We start from the raw sequence: 23,852 nt of genomic DNA, 5'->3' as shown, positions 1-23,852 counted from the left end.
CTCATTTATTTACTCAGGAGTCATTTGACTCACTCCCATATGCCAAGTACAAACGTAGCCTGAAGGACATAAAGATGAATACAACATAGACAGAGCTCTCTGCTGATGAGCTCTTGCCTTTTCTGTCGTTTTATCACTTTGGGGGAATCATAATAATTATCAAGACAAAAAAATGTGACCACCAATTGTAGGATCATCACTTTGCAACACATGAGTATAAATATGAACTCTAGCCTCAGGAAGCATACAAAAGCACAACTTATACAAAACAGAAGCAGATTATATAAATACTATATAGTATACATATTATAAAAATTCAGAGAATATGATAATCAGGATAAAAGCTAATTGATCATTTAGGTCCATGGTTTAAAATAAAATTGGTTTCCTAATGTAGAAATATTTTTCTTTCTTTTTTTTTTTTTTGATACTGGGGATTGAACTCAAGGGCACTCCAGACTGAGCCACATCCCCAGCCCTATCTATTTTGTATTTTATTTATAGATAGGGTCTCACTGAGTTGCTTAGCACCTCACCAAATTGCTGAGGCTGGTTTTGAACTCGTGATCCTCCTGCCTCAGCCTCCCAACCCTCTAGGATTATAGGGGTACACCACCATGCCTGGCTAGAAATATTTTTCTATAGCCTTCTCATTATAGTAGGAAGACAAAAATAACAATTTAATTCAAAATAATAATTAACTAGAGATATGGAAATGATATTTTAAAATTAATTAAAAATATGCAAAAGGGATGGAAACATTTTTACAGATCATCATGTCTTCATCATGGATAAAGCATTTAATGGAATGTTCAGCAAATAAAGGAGTTCAATAAGTGTCAGACATCTTTCAGAATGACTAAGTTTAACTCTATTTTCACTTGCTCTTTTCTCGGTGAAAATACAGAGCTGTTATTCACATAAAATAGCATTATGTGGTACTCAAACTAAATACGATTGTTTTCAAAAACAGCCCTAATCTTATTTTTTTTTTTTTTGGTTTCTTATTTCATTATTAAAAGTCCATGAAAATTACCCACCCCTCAGTATTCTCAGTCATCCTTCAAATTTTTAGTATTTCTCAGCTCAAATCATCATCTAGTTTAGTAAGCCAATCCTGGGTGAATGATGATTTTATATTTAAAATAAAGTAATTGGACAAATCCAGGAAAGTACTTTTGCTATACAGCAAATATTTTAGTGCATATTAAATAATTCCTGGGTTTGTTGTTGTTGTTGTTTGTTTTTTGCTTTTAAAGAACCTCTTCATACCCGGAATATTTCTGCAAACAGTTCTTCAGAATTTCCCCCTTATTTGTAAACACAAAATTGAATGTAATATTCTAGACAATGAGAAAGATACTAACTAAAACCTAAAAACAAAAAATAAAAACAAACAACAACAAAAACCCTGGAAACCCCTAATTAAATATTTCCAAGGCAAGAAGCTTCTTTGACTCTGTCTTTTCCTGACTTTCCTCCTTCAGAATCTTCTCCTTTGTCCTCCTTCAGCCAAAGTCAACCCTGCAAACCTTGGCTCTTCTTTTTGCTGCACTCTATCTCTTGCCAAGTATTTTCACTCTTCAATCTCAAGTTCTCACCCCAGACCTGAATTTCCTCCAAATCCATCACCATTAATCACAAACATCAACCCATGTACGGGGCAGCTTCACTGGAATGACCTCAGTCCAAATCTAAATGCAACATGACTTCCTTCTTTGCCTCCCTCCCAAGCAGCTCCCTTTTGAAATTAGTAGATGATAATAAAAACCTTAATTATTTTCTCCTTTGATTCCCCTTCAACTCAAGTAGAGACAGACTTGTTCATTTTCGTGCACCTGAGCCCACAGTGGTGTCAAGCATGGAGTAAGAATTCCTTAAACAATTGCTAAATTGATAAATGAATGAACAATGAATAAATAAAAATACCTGTGAAGTGTACACCTCCACTGTACAGGTAAGAAGGGATCCAGAAGCTCAGAGAGGTTGGATCATTTACTCCAGATAACTCAGCTAATATTGGCATAGTGAGGACTAATTCACAGTCTCTGACTTTTCAGCAAGAATGTTTTCATTGCCTTCATGAGACTTTTTTTTCATCTCCATATTTGCTCTTCTTTAACATCTAGTTTGTGTATGTTTGTTGTCTCTTTCTTAACATTAGTCCAGACCCTTAGCTCTTTGAATTATGTATATAGCAATGAACTTCTAGACAGATTCCCTTACTCTCATCTGGCTTCCACCAGTCTTCTCTGTACCCATCAGCATTGTCTCACCACCTGTCTTTTCTCCTTCACCTTCTCCTTGGCCTCCTTATAATAACCCATTCTCTTCACAGCTGCCTCCTTTTAGAATCTCTCTTATCCTTTTATCATCTCTCTGAACTTCTGCTGCTTCCTTTGCTAGTGATTCTGCTTCTTGTCATTTTCCTATATCATACTGCCCTGGGTTTAATCCATGGTCTTCTGTTGGGTCTTCTCCCAAGATTCTCCTTGGGAGAGCTAGAATCTTCTTAAACTTCTAAGCTAATAGCTCAAAATCTATTTCTTCAACCTGAATTTAGAATCAAAGTCTACTCCTGTATTTCCAGCCACTTTGGCTATGCTGACTCTATAAGGGATCAAACTGCATTTACATTCTCTTCCCATTGTTTCCCACATCAGCCTCTCTGTTACCATTTATGGCCCTTAACTTCACTAACCACACAGACCACAAATCATGGAGTCATTAATGACTGTTCCCTATTCTTGACCCTGTAGGTAGGTCCTATCAGTCACCAAATCCTCTTGGATTCCCTTTGTGACATTTTAGCTTGCCTTCGAGTCTTCCATAATCTGGCTGCATCTGCCTATCTGACTCATCCTGCACTTTGTCCCAGCAAAGGTCCATTGGTATATATAGGCCACCTGATATAGCTGCCTTTATTGCAGATGCCAGGCCTTGGTCACAGTAATGGTTCATTTTAGTTATCCACTTGGTTAGATTAAGGATTGCCTGGAGAATTGTAAAGCATTATTTTCTGGTATGTCTGTGAGGGTATTTCCAGAGGAGATGGGTAGTGAGTGTGGATTTGATTGGGAAAAATCTTCCCTCAATGTGGACAGGCACCACCCAACTCCCCCCACCCCACCTCATTACTCTCCTCCTGCTGCCCTTGGACATCAGAACTCTAGGATCTTGGATGTTGGGACTCCAGGACTTATACCAGTGCCTCTGCACCCCATAGCCCACTGAGAGTCTCAACCTTCAGCCTCCAACTGAGAATTCCACCGTTGGCTTAACCTGGCTCTAGGACTGTCAGATTTGGACTGAGCCACATATAGGCAGCCCATGGTTTCCAGCTTACAGACAACCTGTTGTGGAACTTCTCAGTCTCCATAATCACATGAGCCAATTCCCATAATAAATCCCTGAACGATCCTTCCTTCCTTCCTTCCTTCCTTCCTTCCTTCCTTCCTTCCTTCCTTCCTTCCTTCTCTCTTTCTCTCTTTCTTTCTCCTATTGGTTCTATCTATCTCTCTGGAGAATCCTGACTAATATAGTCTTCCTGGATTCCCTAGATGAAATGCCCATTTTTTTTCCTTCTATTCCATTCCAGATACTAATAGCCTTTATGTCCAACTTGGGAATGAGTTTTCAAGTTCTGTTCTCATCTAGTGTCCACTTATTTGTCTCCCCCGCAACCTGCTCTCCCTCTGCCTTTCCCTCTCCCTCTCTCCAACCGCTTGAAGTACCTGACACATAGCATAGCACATAGCAAATAATCGATAGATGATGCCTATCACCTTTGTTAATGACAATGATACCAAGTACATTTCTGCCTTAATTCCCCCCAGAGAAGTGAAAGTTCCTAAAGCACCAAGGTCACATCTTTTCTGGCTATGCACTTCCCGGACTATTAACAAATACTCAGCTTGGGTAAAAGGAAAGCAAAACATAATCAAGCTCTCAGTCTATGTTTATACCGTTGTGAAATTTCAGATTTAAAAACAAAATGGAAACAAAACAAAACATTCGCAAGAGCTCAAAAACAAAAGATTAGAATAATTCTGAAATTTTAGGATTAAAAAAATGCCTATATAGCACCATTTTTCCTTCTATAATACTCCAACATTTCCATATTTTCTTTTGGGGAACTCTCAGAGTTCCCCTTTGTCCTGAAAGTAAGAATTCCCAATCACAGATGCCTTTTGGGGGGAGGTCTGGGAGTTATATGATTTACATACTTGACACCTGCATGTAAGAAATTTGCCATATTCATGTGAATTTCTTGTACAAAAAATAAAACTTAGATAAAATAAAAAAAGTAAATATATAATTAAAAGAAAAGAAGCCAGATATTACCCAACCACATATCTCAAACAGATATTCTTGGATTTATAAAGGAGAACAATGTAGGAATCACTCCACTTCACACAAATAATACATAATCTGAATATATACTAAAATAGAAATTAAATCTAAGCATGATGCAAAATAGGATATAATTCTTCCTACAGGTATTCAATCATACTCAAGATTAAATAAAAGATTAAATAACAAGGATTAAATATACAAATTATTTTTAAAGGCTGGAAACTGCGATTTTGGAATATGTTGAACAAATTTATGAGTAATACATTCCAAATCTTTATGTTCAATCAATTGTAAATAATATCTATAATTATATAACGTCTTTAAAATTTTAGTGTAACATTTTTTAAGAAATTGAATTTTAAAAATTGTGTCTCCAAAAACACAACACTAAGTATTAAAAATAAATAATCAGTAAATATCAAATCAAAAGCAGATAAAAAGTCCTTTCTGGTTTTAAAGTTGAGGAGAAAGCAAAAAGCACTACTTCCCTGACCGGGAATCGAACCCGGGCCGCGGCGGTGAGAGCGCCGAATCCTAACCACTAGACCACCAGGGAGCTTGATCAGTGGCTTCTTTCACTTTAGTTGTTTCCTATCACAACTGTGTTTGTGGCTCTCACCAGTAGAGGGCAGATTGTGGGCCCTAAGCCATGCTTACTTGGTTTTTGCTGAGTCTCAGACCTCAACACCGAGGCCAATTTTCAAAGCTAGGGCGGAGCTCTGATATAATTCTTAAGGAAAAATACTTGGACCCATAAATCCAATCTTCTTCTGATTACTATGTGGGAAAAGACGTCCTGAAACTCTCATTCTGATCACATCTAAATCTTTCTGTATGCCCAGATAAGTGTCAAGCTGCTGTGCAGATGTTGTAATTTGCTTTATTTCCTTTATCCAAATCCAACCTCGGCCTCTCACTGTCTCTCTCTCTCTTGCCTTTTTCTGTCACAGGGCTCTTGAGTACTAATCTAACCACAGACTGCAACTGACAGTGCACACACACAGAAGCTCGTGCTCTGTAAATGCTGAGTGAGGAAGGGCCGAGTGTGTGTGTGTGTGTGTGTGTGTATGTGTGTAATTACTTATAAACGAGAGCTATCACGTGATATATGTGATCTATTGCTGAATAACTAGTAATCACGTGGAATATATTACTAAATAAAATGTGTGGTGTGTCACATATGTATCACGTGAGCGGTGGGTGGCATGCCCAGCAGAACCAGTGTGTCCTCACGTTTTTCAGACAGTTAGGACCCGGGCAATGGCTTCACTTCACACTAGACACTAGACACGGCCGCGAACTGATGCAATTAGCAAAGGAGTTCAAGAAAGCCCAACTTCAGGTCAAAAACTAGGAAACAGGAGCAGACGACCATAGGTTATAACTCAGGTTGGAAAGTGGCAGCAGCTACAGTTGAGGAAATGTAACCCTCGAGATCCCGCTGTGCTGCAAGATGGAAGGAGGCTTGAGTGAGACATCAATCTGTAATGAATTTGCTCACATCAACATCGGCGCCACTGAGGGTTACAGCCATCATCCATCACCACAGAATTAGGTGAGCTGTGCTGAAATACTGTTTGTTGTTTTCTGCATCTCAGAGGTGGAGTTTAAACAACTGATATGATTTACCTAGAATTAAGAGATCTCTGAACTTCCTTACATCTTAGGCGGCCACCCCTTTTGAGCACCCAGGGATTTTAGGAGCTCAAGACCAGCAGGTGGAGCTCTTCTCTGTCTGGGGTAACCAAACCTAAGCATTAGAGTATCTGGTTTTGAACAAAACGAGAAAGCAGATACCACCTTCAGATTTGTAGCTTAAAATTTAATAGGTTTAATCACAATATTGTCACAAGGTACAAAAGGGTACAATGGTACAGTGAAAACCACCCTCCTGCTCCTTTCCCTCAATCACTCATTTTTGCTTCCCAGAGTAAACGCTGTTAGTAATTTCTTATGTATGCTCCCAGAAAGTCTATACATATACAAATATCTAGTTATTTCTTCCTCTTTCTATTTTGAGGTAAAGAAAACCTACAGAAAAATTGTAATGTAGGACAATGAGCATGCACCTCCCCTTTCTCTGGATCTTCGGTGTCTAATTAATGAATCTAGCAGCATATGGCTATTGTGCATTGAAATGTGGCTAGTACTAATTTAGGTGTTCTTTTAGCATTGAATACATATTGGATTTTAAGCCTTAATAGGCAAATAAAGTGTAAAATATCTCAAAACATTTTTGCATTGATTAAATTTTAAAATGGTAATAATTGCATTTATTAAAATAATTCTACTTTCATTTTTTTAAAAAATGTAGCTACTAGAATATGTTAATTATACATGTAACTTGCATTATATTTTTATTTCGCAGTACTGATCTAGAGTCACAATTGTTAATATTTTGCCATGTTTGCTTTCTCTCATTCTATTTTTTTTTCCATGAGCCATTTGAGGTTAGTTGCAGATATTGTTTCACTTCTAAATACATTGCCATACATCTCCAATGAAGAAGCAATACAATTATCACACTCTGGAGGTTTAAGTTTAATATAATATTGTTATTTATTATATGGCCAATAATCCAAATTTCCAATTATCCTAGTCGCATATTTTATAGTTCTTTTTTTCTTTTTATCCAGGATTCAATGAATGATTATGTCTTGCATTTAGTTGTTAGGACGCTAGTTTCCTTTCTGTAATCTGGAACAGTTCCTCCCAATCGTCTTTCTTTTACAACATTGACCCTTTTGAATAGTGGAGGGTAGTTGTTTAAGAACATCTCTCGACTTAGTTAAATATTTATTTTGGTAGAAAAACTGTCGTAAGTGATATATCCTTCTCAGTACATCGTATCAGAATACACATAAATCATATCTCATTATCTGTAATGGTGTATAGTCAAATAATGCTCCCCTCACCCCCCAGAAATGTCCCCAGAACATGTCACCTAAAATGACAAAAGGAACTTTGCTGATGTAAATAATTCAGGAAACATGAGATGGATGAAATTATCCTAGACTACTTGGATGGGACCGAAATCATCACAAGGGTCTTTGTAAGTGAAAGAGGCACAAGAGTCAGTTTCAAAGTGATGGGATATACAAAAGATTCAACTAGCCATTGCTAACTTGGAAAGTGGAAGAAGGGGATCATTCAGGTAGTTTTGAGAAGCTGAAAAGAGAGGAGACAGATTCTCCTCTAGAGTCTCCAGAAAGAAAACAGCCCTACCAAATCTCCATTGAGAACTGTAATATAATAAATTTGTTGCTGTCGAAACTATTTTGTAGAAGTTTTTTCTTTTAATAGTGGGGATTGAACCCAGGGGTGCTTTACTACTAAGCCACATCTCTACTCCTTTTTATTTTTTGAGACAGGGGTCTCACTGAGTTGCTCAGGGGCTCATTGAATTACTGAGGCTGGCCTTGAGCTTTTGACCCTCCTGCCTCTGCCTCCTGGGTCACTGGAATTTCAGCTTACCATCAGGCCTGGAATGTGGTATTTTTTATAGCACTAGCAGGAAACTAATATGGTAAGTTTGATTATTTGGTTAAGGTATCTGCCATACATGAATTTCCAGAACATACAAAGATCTCCAACAAAAACAAACAACAACAACAAAAAAACGAATAACCCAATCAATAAATGGACAAAGAAACTAAACAGGCACTTTTCAAAAGAAAAAAATACAGTCAACAAATATATTTTAAAAAATCTTCATCATCTCTAGCAATCAGAGAAATGCAAATTACACCTACACTGAGAATTTACCTCACTCCAACCAGAATGGCAAGTATTAGGAATACAAATAATGATAAATGTTCGCAAGGATATAGGGAAAGGGGCACACTCATATATTATTGGTGGGACTGCAAATGAGTACAACCACTCTGGAAAGCAATATGGAGACTCCTCAAGAAAGTAGGAGTAGAACCACCATTTGACCCTGTTGTCCCACTACCTGGTATATATCCAAAGGAATATATCCAAAGGTATATATCCAACACATGAATAGATAAAGTAATTGTGAGATATTATATATATAATATATATATATATATTATATATAATATTCCATTATATATAATGGAATATTATTCAGCCATAAAGAAGAACAACTTTATGACATTTGCCAGTAAATGGATGGATCTGGAGACTATCATGGTAAGTAAAAGAAGCCAATCCCCAAAACTAAAGGTTGAATGTTCTGATATGTAGATGCTAACCCACAACAAGGAGGGGGATAAAAGCAGATTAGACAAAGGGGAATGAAGAAAAGGGAGGCAGGATAGAAATAGAAAAGACAGTGAAATGAATCTGACATAACTTTTGTATGTACATATATGAATACACCACAGTGAATCTCAACTTTATGTACATCTAAAAGACTGGGATCCTAATTAAAATAAGATATATTCCATGCTTGTATAAATATATCAAAATAGATATCTACCATTATGTAAAACTAATAAGAATAAATTTTAGGGGCTGGGGTTGTATTTCAGTGGTGGAATGCTTATCTAGCATGTGTGAGGCCCTGGGTTCGCATCTCAGCACCACATATAAATAAAAATAAAGTTCTATCAACAACTAAAAAAAGTTTTACAATAATAAATTTTTTAAGAATAAATTTTTAAAAATAAAATGTCTGCCATACTTCTCCACCATAAAGGTGCCTTTTACACTTGAAATTAAAACTATTGGAAAATCAACTATCACTTCAAGTAACATTTTTGAGACTGTAGTATGGTTCTGTTCTTCAGTTTTCACCTAATGATTTTCACCTCCACTGATGATCATTGTGTGAATCAATGATTGCTGTAACGTTTGCAAATGATGATATTTTTAATTTTGTCATTCTTCTGTAAAGAACTTTCCACTTTTAATTTACTTTTATGCATCTGTTTGAAGTCATACATTCTTTCTCTGTTTTATTAGTTCTTTTTCAAGGTATAATAATCTATTGCTGGCATTATTCATTTAATGCTCAAATTGCCTCAAATTTTGCCAGATGACAGTCCCTCCAAACTAGTTCCTGTATTCTTTTGGTGTCTCCCTCTAAGTTTTTGAGCACCTCTTAACTTTCTGGCACAATATGGTTCAGATATCCTCTGTACTTTATAACTTAGGGAGAATTAACATGTTCATGCAGATATCTATTCTTTTTAATTTCCATTTTATTTTACACAAGTAAAAGCATAATCTACCTACTCTAACCTTTTTCACAATATCTTTTGAAAGATACCCATTATTTTCATGGTATTTCCACATTATTTTTGATGGCTGCCTGGTATTCTGTGGTGTAGATTTTGAAGCAGATCCATATCATTGGGCGCATAGATTGTTTCCAATCTTTTGCTGTCACCAAACTACAACAACAAATAAACTTGGATCAACATAATTAAGCACTTAGTTTTTATTAATTTTCCCATAAGTGATTCACCTTTATAGAGTGCCAATTTCTGATTTGAAAATGTTGTTATATACTAGAAGAAAACTGATATTTAGTTCAAATTCAGTTATCATTTATTACAAGTTTATTTTTCAATTTGATGTCCATCTGACTCAGCTATTCTTTTGCTCATTAATTTGTTCATCCATTCGACAATGTTTATTGATTCTAATAAATGCCAGGCAATGGGTAAGGGTCCCCAAATTCACCAAGGTGAACAAAACAGGATCCTGACTTTAGAGTTTAATCTGGTGGGACTCAAGTCACCAAGCAATTACAGCATAGAAAAAAAAATACATCACTTACACTTTAGTAAACTTACTTAATAGGTTAAAATACGACTTTCAGCATGCATGAATACCAATAGAACTATGAAATGGTACAGCAAACCTGGAAAATAGTAGGACCGTTTCTTATTAAAAAAAAAAAATTCTCTTACCATATGATCCAGCAAATAAACTCTTGGGCTCTTGTCCCAGTGAAATGAAAACTTATATTTGCACAAAACCTGCACATGAATGTTCATAGCAATTGCTTTATTCATAATGCCCCAAACTGGAAACAACAGAAAGGTCCTTTAATGGGTGAATTATTAAACAAAGAACAGTACATCATACCATGGATGCTTACCAATAAAAGGAAGCAACTATTGATACACATAAAAATTTGGATGGATATCAAAGGAATCATGTTGAGTTTTTTAATAAAAAAAAGCCAATCCATGCAGTTATGTACTGTGCGATTCCATTTATATAGCATTCTTGAAATCATAGAGACAGAAACAGATGGTTGCCAGGAATTAGGGATGTGATGAAGAGGAGGTTTGATATGACTGTAAAGGGGTGGTTCATGGGAGTCTTGCAGTGATAGAACAGTCCTGTATCTTATTGTGTTGGTACAAGATTCAATATGCACAATAAAATTGCACATGATACAAACACACATGCACACACACACACACACACAAAGAATTTATGTAAAACTGGTGAAATCTAAACAAGCTCTGTGGATTGTACCATTGTCAAATTTCTAGTTTTGATACTGTAATGCAGTTATGTAAGATATTACCATGGGCAGGCGCAGGCAGGTGGGGGGACCTCAGGTGAAATGTGCAACTTCTGTGTGTGTGTGTGTGTGTTTGCTGTTGCTGTTTTCTGGTACTGGGGATGGAACCTTAAAGACACTTTACCACTGAGCTACTTCCCTATCACTTTTTTCCTTTTTATTTGTATTTATTTATTTAATTTTGAGACAGAATCTTCCTAATTTGCCATCCTTCTGCCTCAGTAATGGTAGTCACTGGGATTACAGGCATGTGCCAACACACCCAACCCTCCCCTACCTTTTCTGCATAATTTTGTGAATCTAGAATTATTTCCTTTAAAAATTTTACTTTTTAGAATATTCACCATAAATTCCTCTCACTCAGTAAATCCAAATAACCATCATTTTTGTCATATTAAATTTAGGGGGAAAAAAAGAGAAGATAAATAAATAAATTTAGGGATTCATTTCAGAATTATAAACTATGTCTTAGCACCAATGACTTGGTGCCGGCTTATCTGAATGTTTTTCAGTGTGTAAAAAAAACATATGATGAATTCTCAAGCTATCAAGCAGATTATTTTTAGCAGAAATAAGACAGTAGAAATCTGTTCAAAAGCAGATATTTTAAACAATAGCTGTGAATAAAAGAAAAACTAAATTTATTAGGCTTATGGTAAAAAGTTAGCCCTAAATTCAATGATAGCAATCCACTTGTATATGTATCAAAATTTTTTTCAATACAAAATTCTTTCTCGGATTCCTTTCAAGTGATAAAATGATTTCCATCTCCTCTTCAGACTTATAAGACATTGAGAAAAGTATTGAACAGTGGTCCATCCACAGAAGGATCCTTCTACATTCTTCTCAAACCCCAAGATGGTATTTTAATGAATCAATGAACCAGAGATCCCAGTTTGTGAAACTGAGCCACTGCCTTCAACACTATAACATCATGAACTCTTTTCTACCTCCTCAGAGGTGGGTGGCCACTCACATGCCCACACAGATGTCATCAGTGTTTGTGGCCTAATGTCTCAACCAGCCCCAGTCAAGCATATGAAAGGAGGTGTTTCTCTCTGTTCTAGAAAAAGCGGAGATGTCCAATAGCCTAAACTCTTTACCCAATGCACAAATCTCCACTCCTTTATAGGGAAAACTTAAGAAGTTTCAATACTTCCAGTGGTTGCAAGTTCACTACTTATCCAGGGAACCTTTTGTTTGGCAAAATGTCGGAGAGGTATTTGTCAATATTCTTGGAATTCCAGTTCTGTGAGAGGTTACCAGTGATGTGTTTGAAAACAACAAAGGAGCTGGGCATGGTGGTGCATGCCTGAAACCCCAGCAGCTCAGGAGGCTGAAGCAGGAAGATTACAGGTTTGAAGCCAGCTTCAGCAACTTACTGAGGCTGCAAGCTACCTAGTGAGACCCTGTTTCAAAATAAAAAAATAAAAAAGACTGGGGATGTGGCTCAGTGGTTAAGTGCCCCTATATTCAATCCTGATACCAAAACAAACAAACAAACAAAGGTCAGGGCAGATGAAGTGACTTCTTTCATTTTTTTTTCCCTTTAAGAACTAAAAATATCTCTGCTTCTCTGTATCTATCCTAAAGTCTCATCAAACAAGTGTTGTTTATCACAGAAAAAGTAAGATGACTGTTCAATCTAAATTGTCTTACAATGGTTTCTGTCTTTTATCAAATAAAGAAAGGTCAGTTTTAAATTTAAAAGAGGCCCTCTTATCCATGAAACTAACATAGCATTACATTTCTTTATTAGCTCAGCTTTTACCAAGCATATTTCATTAGCCAGGTACAGAGGTGCTAGAGATATACTTTTAAAAACCTTTATCATAATATCATATATTGTTATAGCAATAACTAACTTTTATTGATGCCACATTCTAGACTTTAGTCTAAGCACCTTTCATGAATTATCTTATTTAGTCCTTGTATATACCCTATGAATTCAGTATTCTTATATCTCCCTTTTAAGGAAAAGGCAACTGAGATTAAGTAATTCACCCAAGGTCAGCACTCCATGGAGGTGTAGTCTGAAAACTTAAGATTACTATGTTCTTAAGAAACAGATTGTCTAATGAGGTTCAATTTGAAGTGAACTATTTAGTGAACTATCATTTCCCATTATTTTATGCATATCTTATCTACCAACTAAAATTTGACCTTCTATTCTAAAATTTTCTGTAATAATCAAAATGTAACATTCTGTACTGTCCAAATGGGTAGTCATGAGTTTTGTGTGGCTCTTTAGAACCTGAAATATGACTAGTGGGCTGATGATTCAAAATTTAAATTGTATATAATTTAAATGTAAATGACCCCTCATGTCTAGTGGGTACAATATTGAATAACACAGATGTAGATGATATGGAAACAGTCATATCTTGTCTAATTTCTCTATAAAGACAAGGCTTAGATAAGTCAGCAAATGCTCAGTTAATAGAATGAGTGAAGAATCCTTTAGGAGAAAGATTTTCCCCAAGCTGGGGAGCAGAAATTTTTATTATCAGGACCTTCACTGTAATAGAATGTTATAATTAGCATTGACACAGCATGTAATCATAGAGGAGCTCATGAAGATAGTGAAGATAGTAACATTACTTGTAGTGCTTTTGAAAGGCTGACAAATGTTTTATAAGTGACAATCACTACTTTTAATATAGTTATATATCTTTGTTGGGTTAAAAACACACACACACACAAAACAGGATTACCGCTTGCATCTTGACAAAACATGAGGTCCATAGAGAGAAATAGAAGGGTGCTGCTCTTGGTGATGAAAGAATGGAAAACAGTAAAAAGAAATTGTAACTCAATGGACATTTTCTGCAGAGACATCTGGAACTTATAATTTTCTTTAAAAAAAAAAGAGTAACTGCCAAATTTTTCTTCCAAGTGACTTCATCCTGTACTTATACATTGCTATATATGCATACATTCTGAATTAGGACACAAAAACATGAGTATCATTTGACAATAATTCAGGGCTTTAGATCAGCCAAAGATTCTTAGGAAGTAGCCTAGTCATGGGCCAGTCTTTCCTGACCCAGCGCAGTGCAGCTCTCACACTGCTCCACACCCAACCTCCAATTTGCTTAAAAGAACTCAGCTAAAATAATATCAAAACTATTGTATCACAATTTGAACTTGATCTGCAACATGGTGGGTGGCAGGGGGTTGTTTGGTCCCATTTTAATTACACTTAGATTTCAAAATCATAAAAGTATTCATCAAAGAATTGTGGAAGCAGCTCCAACTTTTTGGAGATATCATGCCACGTTTTTGTGTATTTACTTATTTTCTGATACATTAAATTAGCTTTGATGTTTTAGAAACCTAATTTTCTCTCCTTGATAAACACTAAATTATTTACAAAAATAAAACCCACAATGCCTTTAAAAAGAGAAAGCAAAATTTCATTCTTCACACTCAGACCAGAAAGATGCAAACCCTATGTCCACATTTATACATGCTCACTGCAGAACTGGGTTATGATTCCATATTTGCAAGACGGTGTAACATCACCACCTGCCACTGAAATCCCAAAGCCCACGACTATTAAATGCTTTGCTCCGCCTTCCGGAGAGGCTATTACCGCCTAAGCAGCATCAACAAGGCAAGGAGGAGGCCCATATCTACTTTGTGTAGATGGCCTCTAACACACCAACTTATCAGAACAGCTGCAGGATCTTCAGGGAGGGTCCGCCCCCCTTCCCCCAATGCCCAGGCCTAAGGGTGAACTTCACCGCCAGATCTCCCTAGTCATTTTGCAGTGCTAGTCATGGGACTGTGGAGGGAACAACATCTAATGCGGATGCGAAACCCCATGGGCATAGGCCCTGCTGCTGATGTAAACCTTCTCACAAAGATTCTCTAGGGTCTCTGCCAAGAGCTGGCTGGACAGCCCAATTGCTACATTCCTATTGCCGTAATGATTGCAATTTGGCAGCATCCAGGATGTTGTACTGGGGACGGGAGGGGGAGGAGATGGTGGGCCCCTTTGCTAAGCGCAACGCCGGAAAAGACAGAAGGATGAATTTATTGTGGCCAGTCGTCCCTGAACTGGAAGGAAAAGTCAAGGGGCTTTAAGGCTCGAGGAGACGCTCTAACTCCAGCTTGCTCTCAAAGCTTTACATCCCACGAAGAGTGGGACCCAAGGCCGGCCAGCTGTAGAGGCTGCCGCCAGGGGCGAGGTAAGCAAACCCCCCCAGGTTCCGCGGTCAGCTGCCTGGCCAACAACGCGCTTTCGCTCAGGAGGCGTCACAAAAGGCCAAGGCCTGCTGGAGGCCGCGCGCGCAGTTCTCCGGGGCGGAGTCGCCAGGTCTGGGCTGTGGCAGTCAGGCTGCAGCAGCCGGGGGTGACCCGGCTACCTAGCCTTCAGCTCTGAGGTCGCGGTCGCAAGGAGGATGCTGCAGCTACAGCCTGACCCTCCAATCCTGGCCACCGAACTCCCCGGCCCCCGCCGCAGCGGAGGGGCGCCAAGCGTGCCGCGGGCCGGGCGGAGCTAAAGGCTGGCGTCTGCACCGCGTTGCGCCACCCGCAGCTCCCCGCCTTCGGCCGGGCCCGCAAGCTTGTCGCGGCGGATGTCCTGACGGTGGGCGCAGCTGCAGGGGCGGCGAAGCGCCGCGCGTGGGCGAGGCCTCGCTGCTGCTCGCACCAGCTCCGAAATCGGAGCACCGCGGGCGCGCGCTCTGGGCGCTCCTTCCTTCGGCCTTTGCTCCTCCTCTGCTCCGGGTCCTCCCCTGACCCCTCCTTCCACCCTCCCCAGAGGATGCGCTCCCCCGCGCCCAGCCGCAGAGGCCACCGCTCCCAGAAATGCGTGCGCCCGAGCCCCTTCTCCCGGACCCGAGGAGCCGGCGCCCCCGCCCTGTAGGTAGGTGGGTGAGGCGGGGCCCAGCTTTCGCGGCCACCCGCAGCTTATGCAGCTACCGGGGAGAAGCCAGGGCAGGGGCCAGGACCCGCCAAACTTGCCTCCCGCTAGGGCTCGGCGGAGCACTGGGAGGTGTGCTAATGGCGCTCGGCGCAGCCCCCTGTTAACCTGAAACACTCTTTTTCAGCTCGGGAGGCCGATTGGGGGCGAAGGAGAGTTTAACCCTTCCCGCCCACCCCCTGGGGACCGGTGGAGTGTGGGCTGGGCGGAGGTGGGGAGGACAGGTTGGCATGTGGTTTATCTGGGGAGAAGACCGTTGGATTTTCAGCAGTTCAGGTAGAAATATGTCATTTTTTTTTCAATTGGGTTGGCAGATGCGTTCTTCCTGTCTTTTTTCACCAAACGTGCAGAAGAGCAAAGCGTTATTTTAGCGGCTTATGAAAGTGGCTGTGGATTTTTGTGTATTTCACAGTTGGCCGGATGGTATATGAAATTGATGGCGCAAACCCTTATCGTCAACATTTTAGGGCCAGCTTAGAGGTCTTTCTAAAAGTCAGATTATTCAAGAGATGGATGAGGCAGAGATATTCCGGGTTTATCCTTAGATAAAGCCTCCTGCTTACAGGAAGGATGGGTTTAAGAGTAGCAAGTTTGATACAGGTGTCGGGAGTTGAGGTTCTGCTGGAAGGATGCGCCAGCTCAGCCAGCAGAGGCAGCCTTGTGCGGAGCCCAACTTGCAACTATGTGTTATGGTTAGCATTTCTGAAAAACTGGTTATGAAGTCTTATTTCCTCGCTAGGTGTAGAGTTCATATAGTAGAATTTTTAGTAAGATTCTTTGTTCACAGGCTGTCGTTTTTTATTACATGTAAAACAACAAGGTTTAGAGTTTAAGTGATCATTGTAAACTCAATTATATATCCACGTTTTTAAATTTAGCTATTTACAAAACTTAATCATTATAAATAGAAAAAGGACAAAAATCTTCGTGTTTTTTTTCCAACCCTGCGTCTGATGAGTAGTAGATGCTCATTAGTTATTTGCTGAGTGTACTGTTTTGAACTTCATCAGAAACCCACAATGTAGTTTTTCTGTGGTCAGGAAAATTTAACTGGATTTTGTATAAATAGGCAGAATTGGTTATTTCAACATTTATATTTGAATCCTGGCATTTTTAGGACCACGTGCTGTTGTTCTATGTTTTATTAACTGAGGCAATTCTCCCTCTTATTTCATGTCTGGGGCTGTAAACTTTCCAGCCTCATTAGTGATCAAACTTGTGATTTGGTTAATAAGTGATATATTAACTTCATTTTAGAGGTGGGGTGTGGTTTAAAGGTAAAAACCAAACATTTAGATGTGTCTGTGATTCCCAAGTGATTCAAAATATGTGATTTAGATACAATTTACCCCCCACCCCCTAGTGGTTGGGGTTTGAACAAGTCCTCAGGCATGCTAGACAAGTGCTCTACCACTGAGCTACACTTCCAGCTCTAGATACAAATTTCTAGATTCTTTTCTCATTATGGAAGCATATCAGTCTTGAGGATTGCCAACCAGGGAATTGAGGAGTTTGAGAGATCCAATGCCTTCCTCCTTTCAAAGGCTGTTATTTGGGGGCAAAAAGAAAAAAAAAATCAAGGATTACTGCGTTACATTTCGTTTGCTTTGCTCTTGCCCTATGATATTTTGTGTTATGATTTTATTTTTGTTTTCATGTTGCATAAATATATGAGTCAGTAGAAACTTCTTTTTGGTCTCTACTTAACAAAATTATCTGGGTCTCATTTTCTTTTCTTCCTTTGTCATCTTAGTACATCATTACTCCTCTGGCTACATATTAAAATTTAAAAAAAAAAAAAAACTTATTTTCACCCAATATGGTAAACCATGTTTTCTTATTATTATATCTCAAACCAACTTGAGATAGGTGAAGGAAAAATACTTTTAGGTAAAAGGTGGAAAGACTTGGGAAACAAAGTGGAAGGGAACTTATGAAAAAACCTAATTTGTTATCATTTATTAAAACAAAGTAGATGCCCCCATGCAATAAAGATAATTACATTTTACACAATTTATAATCAAGTGTTTTGAGCAGTTAATTTACATTGTTCCTCCTTGCTCACTTTATACATTTCAGAAGAGCCCTCCTCTATGGTTACAATATACTCTTTACTTTGTTACTTATAAACATTTGTTCATTTGACATCTGGAAACTGAGCACTTAATGTGGTATAACTCTGGGCCTTGGAATCATAAATAATTGCAGAATGAAAGAGGCATTTCTTTTCTTTGTGTTTGTCCTGAATCCAAATGTGCAATGTTTCTGGGATTGGGTGACTCACTTCTTGGGTCCTGCCTCTAGAGACCCCTGTAGCCCTGACTCCACAAGCACCCAAGGAATGCAATCCTAGAACCTGATTTATTGTCTTACATCTTTCTGAGTCTTCCTCAAAGTTTTATTTTAGAAAACCTCTCCTTTCCTTGCTAAATGTCATTTGCTGTCCTTTTAAAATCAGCCTATAATTCGCTTTTTGTGTAAATTAAACAGAATCCACTCAATTCACAAATATTAGAATGACAAGGTTACAATTGCAGTAAAATATACAGGAATACATTTGTATAACTTTGAATTTCAAAGGAAGGAAATATAGATGGTTGAGGAATAATTTTTGTGTGCTTGTCTCCCCTCAACAGGAATAGAAAATGCCTTTGTTTCTGCACATGCCAGAGAATATGTATTGTCTATTTGTAAATTTGATCAGAAGCTTATTTAAGAAAAACGAAGTTTATAGAGGTTCAGCTTAACAAAGTTCATAATATCCACCAATTCCCTTCTAATCTTAATTGTTAGGCCAGGAGTCTAGTCAGATCTTCAGAAACTGTGAACGTGGTTACTGTGTTTTACATCCTTCAAACCTCTGCCCCCATCCTCTATCATGTCCACATTGAGGGATTTTTATCATAAAGACAAGTGAAAAGAGACCCACTGTTGTATCACTATATAAGTGGTTATGATCATGGTCCCTTCTACTGTTCTTGTATGAATACTCTTGCAAGAAATTCCATTTAGCTGTAGATGCCAAAGAAAAACTGTTCTTTCCTAAACAATTAATGTGTTGTCTTTGTTTTTTACATTTTGCAAAATGAGAATCATATAATTGATTGTTTTCATTTCTTACTTGGCAATTAGAAATAGTAAAATTTGGAACTCAATCCTAATAAAACCACCTGAAAACCTATAACCAAATAGCAATGTTCTAACTTTCCCCTTTGATCTTGAGTATATCTGTTTTACCTTGTCTCTTTTGATTCTGATTTTTATCTAATTATATTTTCACAAATTATTGAATTATATTAAGCTGACTCACATCCTTTGTGAACAAGGTACAATATAAAACATAAAACCAAATAAATGAAAACATTTGAGAGTTGATCCCTGGATGCACTGTGTTTTTAATCAACAAGCTTAATCAATAAGTTACTTTAAATATGTTTTCAATAAGTGTTATAAATTTAGTGTTTGAGTTATATATAGCCAAACAACATTACATGGTTTTGTAAAAATGAATTTCACTTATTTTTTTAGCTGTTAAGTTTATGTCCATTCAATTTAAGTCATCCGGTTTAAGTCAAATACATCTGAAGCCACCTGCCTTATACGTTATATGAAACTGGGAGATTCCATATGATTTTTAAAAAGTCATTTTTAGCCAAAGGGCTGGCCCAAACTAGCTCAAAACTCACCAAACCAAATTGGAATCTGACGTTTACATTGGTGATTCATAGGCATGTTGATAAATCAGATATTCTTCTCTGAGTTTCTTTTATTTACCATGAAATTTAAAAGATTGTGTTTCCTGGGCCAAGTGACCAGACTTTCTTTATTCTGTGTTTTTAAACAACTATTAGGCTGGTTGAATGTTTCTAGTTACCACTATGTGATTCCAGGTTAAGTTTGGTACATATGTTACATCAACAGGGAGGTTGTCTCTTATCAGCAGTCACTGGTGTAGTCTGAGTCATTGACATAAAAATAATCTGATTTCAGACGCGCAACTTCAAACATAGGAGGAAGTTTGAAGAGGGTTTTACATGAGACATCACATTCTGAAAACCTCCATATCTTTTTCTAAAATTTACTTTTTTGAAAAAATAGGTAATACCTTCATGTGGTTTGAAAGGTATAAATGAATATGCATCTGCTTCCCCTCTCCATGAGTAATGGTGATATCAGTTGAGAATATTGTAGTGACATTTTATGCATTTGTGGCAAATATAAATATAAAGCCTGCTAATTTGTCTCTTAACCATTTTTCTGATTGATTTCATTCCCATTACCCTTGTCGGGTGCCTCAGATGTTTTGACTGTGATTTGCATTCTTCTTTCCTATGTATTTCAGCTACTATTCTTTCTAAACTTCCCTGTTCAAACCTTCTAAAGAATCCCTATCATACATCATAGTGTTTTGGGCCCTGAAGTATTATCTTCTGTCCCCTGCCATTCCTGGGATTGTCCCACAGATCATTCTTTGCTGAGATCCCTTCCTGTACTTCTGGAATACTTTAAAATGTCTGATGAAAGTTCAAGGTCACCATGTACCATTATAATACCATTTGCCTTGCTTATGTAAAAACCCCAAGATAATCATGATTTTAGTATTGTAAGACCTATTGTCACTTCCTGCACATGCCTAGGGTCCCTCCATGCCAGTCCCTCTCCGTGGAGCACTCTGTCTACCACTTACTGTTAGCAAACCACACTCAGTTCTGGGGTCACCTCCAGGGTCCTTTGTGAGTTGAGATTTCTTAGCTCATGGAAACTTCCACTGTAATTTAGTATGGCAAGTTGACTTCTCTACTGAGAATAAGGATTTCTCATAAGTAGCAAAAGTGCCTTTCTAGTAAAAATTAACTGATTTTGTTAGCATGTAAGATTAGTTTAAAAAGAAAAAAAAAAAACTGAAGCTTTTATTTAACCATTCATTCCTCTTGTCTCCCTACCCTACCACCCCTACTTCAATCTAACACATATCCATATTATTTTTAGCAGCTCTGGCTTGCTTCACTACTTTTCTCTGAAATGTTGTGTTAATGTTCATTAAAGGAAGTTTTTGTATTTGTTAGGACCCTCGTTTGGGAGAGTGTCTTTTAGGCCTCAGTTTTGAGGTTTCCTCTGTCATTGATACCTAAAGGGGCTGAAGGCTTCAAATAGGATGTCACTAAAGATTAAGGATCTAACAGAAAAAATGTTATGCCTGAGAGACTGAAAGTATTAGACATCAACCCTAACAAATGACCTGAACCGTCCAGAGAGAATAGCCAATCCTAAAATGTGACTCCTAAGTATGTAAGTGAAATTCCAAATTCTAATCAAAATAATTAGAGATATTCTAGGTGCTTGGTTTTATTGCAAAGTGCCTGGTTTTATTGCAAAGTGCCTGGTATGAGGTAATTGCCACCCCCGCACACATTAGGGACTGAACCCAAGAACAACTCTACCACTGAGCTACATCTATCCCCAGCCTTTTTTGTTTTGAGACAGAGTCTCACTGAGCTTCTAAGGATAGCCTGGAACACTCGTGATTCTCCTGCTTCAGCCTCCCAAGTAGCAGGGATCACAGGCGTGCCTACACCCCCATGGTAATTTGCTTTTGATGACTGATTAACAGAGCATTAGACAGCAAGAATAGATTAGAGGAAAGGGACCAAGGGGAGGGAGGAGGGGAGAGAAAGGGGAAATACTGGGGAATGATATTGGCTAAATTATGTTGTCATAAATGTGTGTGAATATATAACATTATGTATAATTATAATGGAACAATAAAATTATGGGGAAAAACAATGGTGAGAAATCAAAATATAGCTGAATCTATAAACAACTGAAAGAAAAAAAAACCAAAAGTTTCAGAAAAGAATTGAAAAGCATTTGTTTAGCCCCATTCATGTGAAATTGTTGATTGGTGATTATCACTAACCAGATATACCTTGTTGAATAGGAATAATTCATGAGACCATTCTTTCGGTGTGAGATCCCTCTGAATCTTCCTTTATTCTTCTGTAATTTTGACCTCACAACATCAGGTTTACTTATTTGTTTTCCCATACATGTTGATAAGAGTAATAACAGTGGGAAATATTTTAGAATTGGATAAGGATGGCCTCTGCTGTATGATATAAGTCACAGTCCAGACTATTCATCCATCTGTTGGAGAGGGCCTGGTCAGTTCTGTGGTCTCAGGTACATCTAGGTGATCCTTTTCACTAGCTTCTAGTGATTCCTCCAAGATAATACCTATCTGCTGAATTCCACTGAAACAAATATACAATGTTTTGATTTTGTTGTTGTTCTCTTTTGGTACTGGGGTTTGAACCCAGGGGTCTCCACCACTGAGTTATATCTGTAATTCTTTTTATTTTCTATTTTGAGACATGGGCTCACGAAATTGCTGAGGATGTCTTGCTAAATTGCTGAGGCTAGCCTCAGACTTGTGATCCTCCTCCCTTTGCCTCCTGAGTTGCTAAGATTACAGTTGTGAGCCTCACTGTGCCTTGGCTGTCTTTGGTATTTTCAATCACAAAATACTTCCAGATAATTTCAGTTTAATATGCCATAGCTTTTATATATATATAAAATAAAATAAAAATAAAATATAATAAATATATAATATATATTATATAATATATAATATATATTATATAATATATAATAATATAAAATAAATAGAAACAAAAAATTCACAAAACAGGAATTAATGATAGATGAGACATAAAAAATATTGTCTTCATTGCATCAAAGAAATGCAGATTATTATAATTAGATTTTAAAAGTCAGCAACGTGCTGGCAAGGGTGAGTGCATAAGGTGTCTAATGATGCTTTCTTAGCTAACACCTGAGAGCCATGCAGGTTGGATATGGGCTAAATGACAAATAGCCTCAGCTATTGGTGTCTGCTAGCTGCTTCTGACTCTAGGCTTTGGTATCTCAGGCCTTAATAAAATTATTCATGTAGGTGGTGTTATATACTGTTTGGTTTTGATCATCCTGGTGAAACCCATAAAGTTGTTTGTGGATCAGGATGTTTACAAGGCTGTATTGGGCCTTTTGTTTTGATAATACTGCATAACAAACTGCAAACCTCAGTGGCTTTGATTCACAAATACTTATCTCACACTCATGGACCTGCAGGTTGACTGCAGTTTGGCTGCTCTTGGCAGGGCTGGACATGGCAGGGCTGAGCTGGACTTCAAAGCTGAGGCTGAGGTTCAGGTCTGTTTCATATGACTTTTTCCTGGGACTGAAGTGGAAGAAGGAAAATCAGCTACCTGGAGCATACTCTTCTGATAGCAGAAACTTACTAAGTCTCTTCATGTCTTGTGTTTGAATAAATAACACTATTAATCCACATACTCTCTTGATCCAAACGAATCACATACTGAACTGAATGGTGATGTATACCTGCTTTCTGCACTAGTTTAAAGCACCAAAAGTTGCATAGCAAAGAGTATGGATATCTAATTCTAATTCTGTTACTGTGAGGGAAAGGAATACATTGAGAACAACAATCCAGACTACTGAAGAGCCATTTTTCTTTAGAATTCTACAAGAACTTTTACGTCAACCAACTTGTCAAAGAAAATGTACATAAACCATAGACTTGGTTTCTTAACCCAGTCTCCTGAAAAATTATAGCTGAATATTATATGCTTAATTTTTTTTCCAGGAAAAGTCCAGAGTGCTTCACAAAACTGATTCACTTTCACATTGGTCACATTTCCTGCCCCATAGATACTTGTTAGGCCTTCTTCCTGAGCCCACATTAGTGCATCTACCACATTCTGTATTGACCGAAGCACATTATTTGCCTTTCCATTGTCACCCAAAACAGATGAGACAGAATCTGGTAGAATTGATGTTTTCTTGAGTATGCTCTGATAGAGAACATTTTCATTCAGGATAAAACTGTTTGCAATTCACAGAGGTGATAGTTGTATAGCATTACTGACATACAACCATGAATTGTAGTTTTGGGGTATGTCCCACTCCTAAGACTTTCCCAAATAATATTGGCCTGTGTTACCTGGCCCCTTCTTCATCTCCCATTGCACTTCCTCT

At 38.0% G+C, this 23,852-nt stretch overlaps 1 protein-coding gene and 1 non-coding gene across 5 annotated transcripts in view; one reads left to right on the top strand and one right to left on the bottom strand.

Annotated features, from left to right (window-relative positions):
* Positions 1 to 4,840: 4,840 nt before the first annotated feature.
* Positions 4,841 to 4,912, bottom strand: Trnae-cuc (transfer RNA glutamic acid (anticodon CUC)). Its single transcript has one exon. It is a non-coding gene; the product is annotated as a tRNA-Glu (tRNA).
* Positions 4,913 to 15,040: 10,128 nt separating this feature from the next.
* Ncoa7 (nuclear receptor coactivator 7) overlaps positions 15,041 to 23,852 on the top strand; it is a 137,821-nt gene continuing 129,009 nt past the window's right edge. The window contains exon 1 of one of the 4 annotated variants that reach the window (XM_058583720.1): positions 15,041 to 15,060. The gene's annotated coding sequence lies outside the window, so the exon portion shown is untranslated. Of the gene's footprint in view, positions 15,061 to 15,466; positions 15,741 to 23,852 lie in introns of those variants that run through there. The other 3 variants (XM_046458660.2, XM_046458659.2, XM_046458661.2) reach the window with 3 other exon arrangements.

Source organism: Marmota monax, unplaced genomic scaffold (assembly GCF_021218885.2).
Source record: "Marmota monax isolate L192 unplaced genomic scaffold, Marmota_monax_Labrador192_F-V1.1 WCK01_AAM20220418_F8-fsc00198, whole genome shotgun sequence".
Lineage (NCBI taxonomy): Eukaryota > Metazoa > Chordata > Mammalia > Rodentia > Sciuridae > Marmota > Marmota monax.
This window is presented reverse-complemented; position numbering and strand designations above follow the sequence as displayed.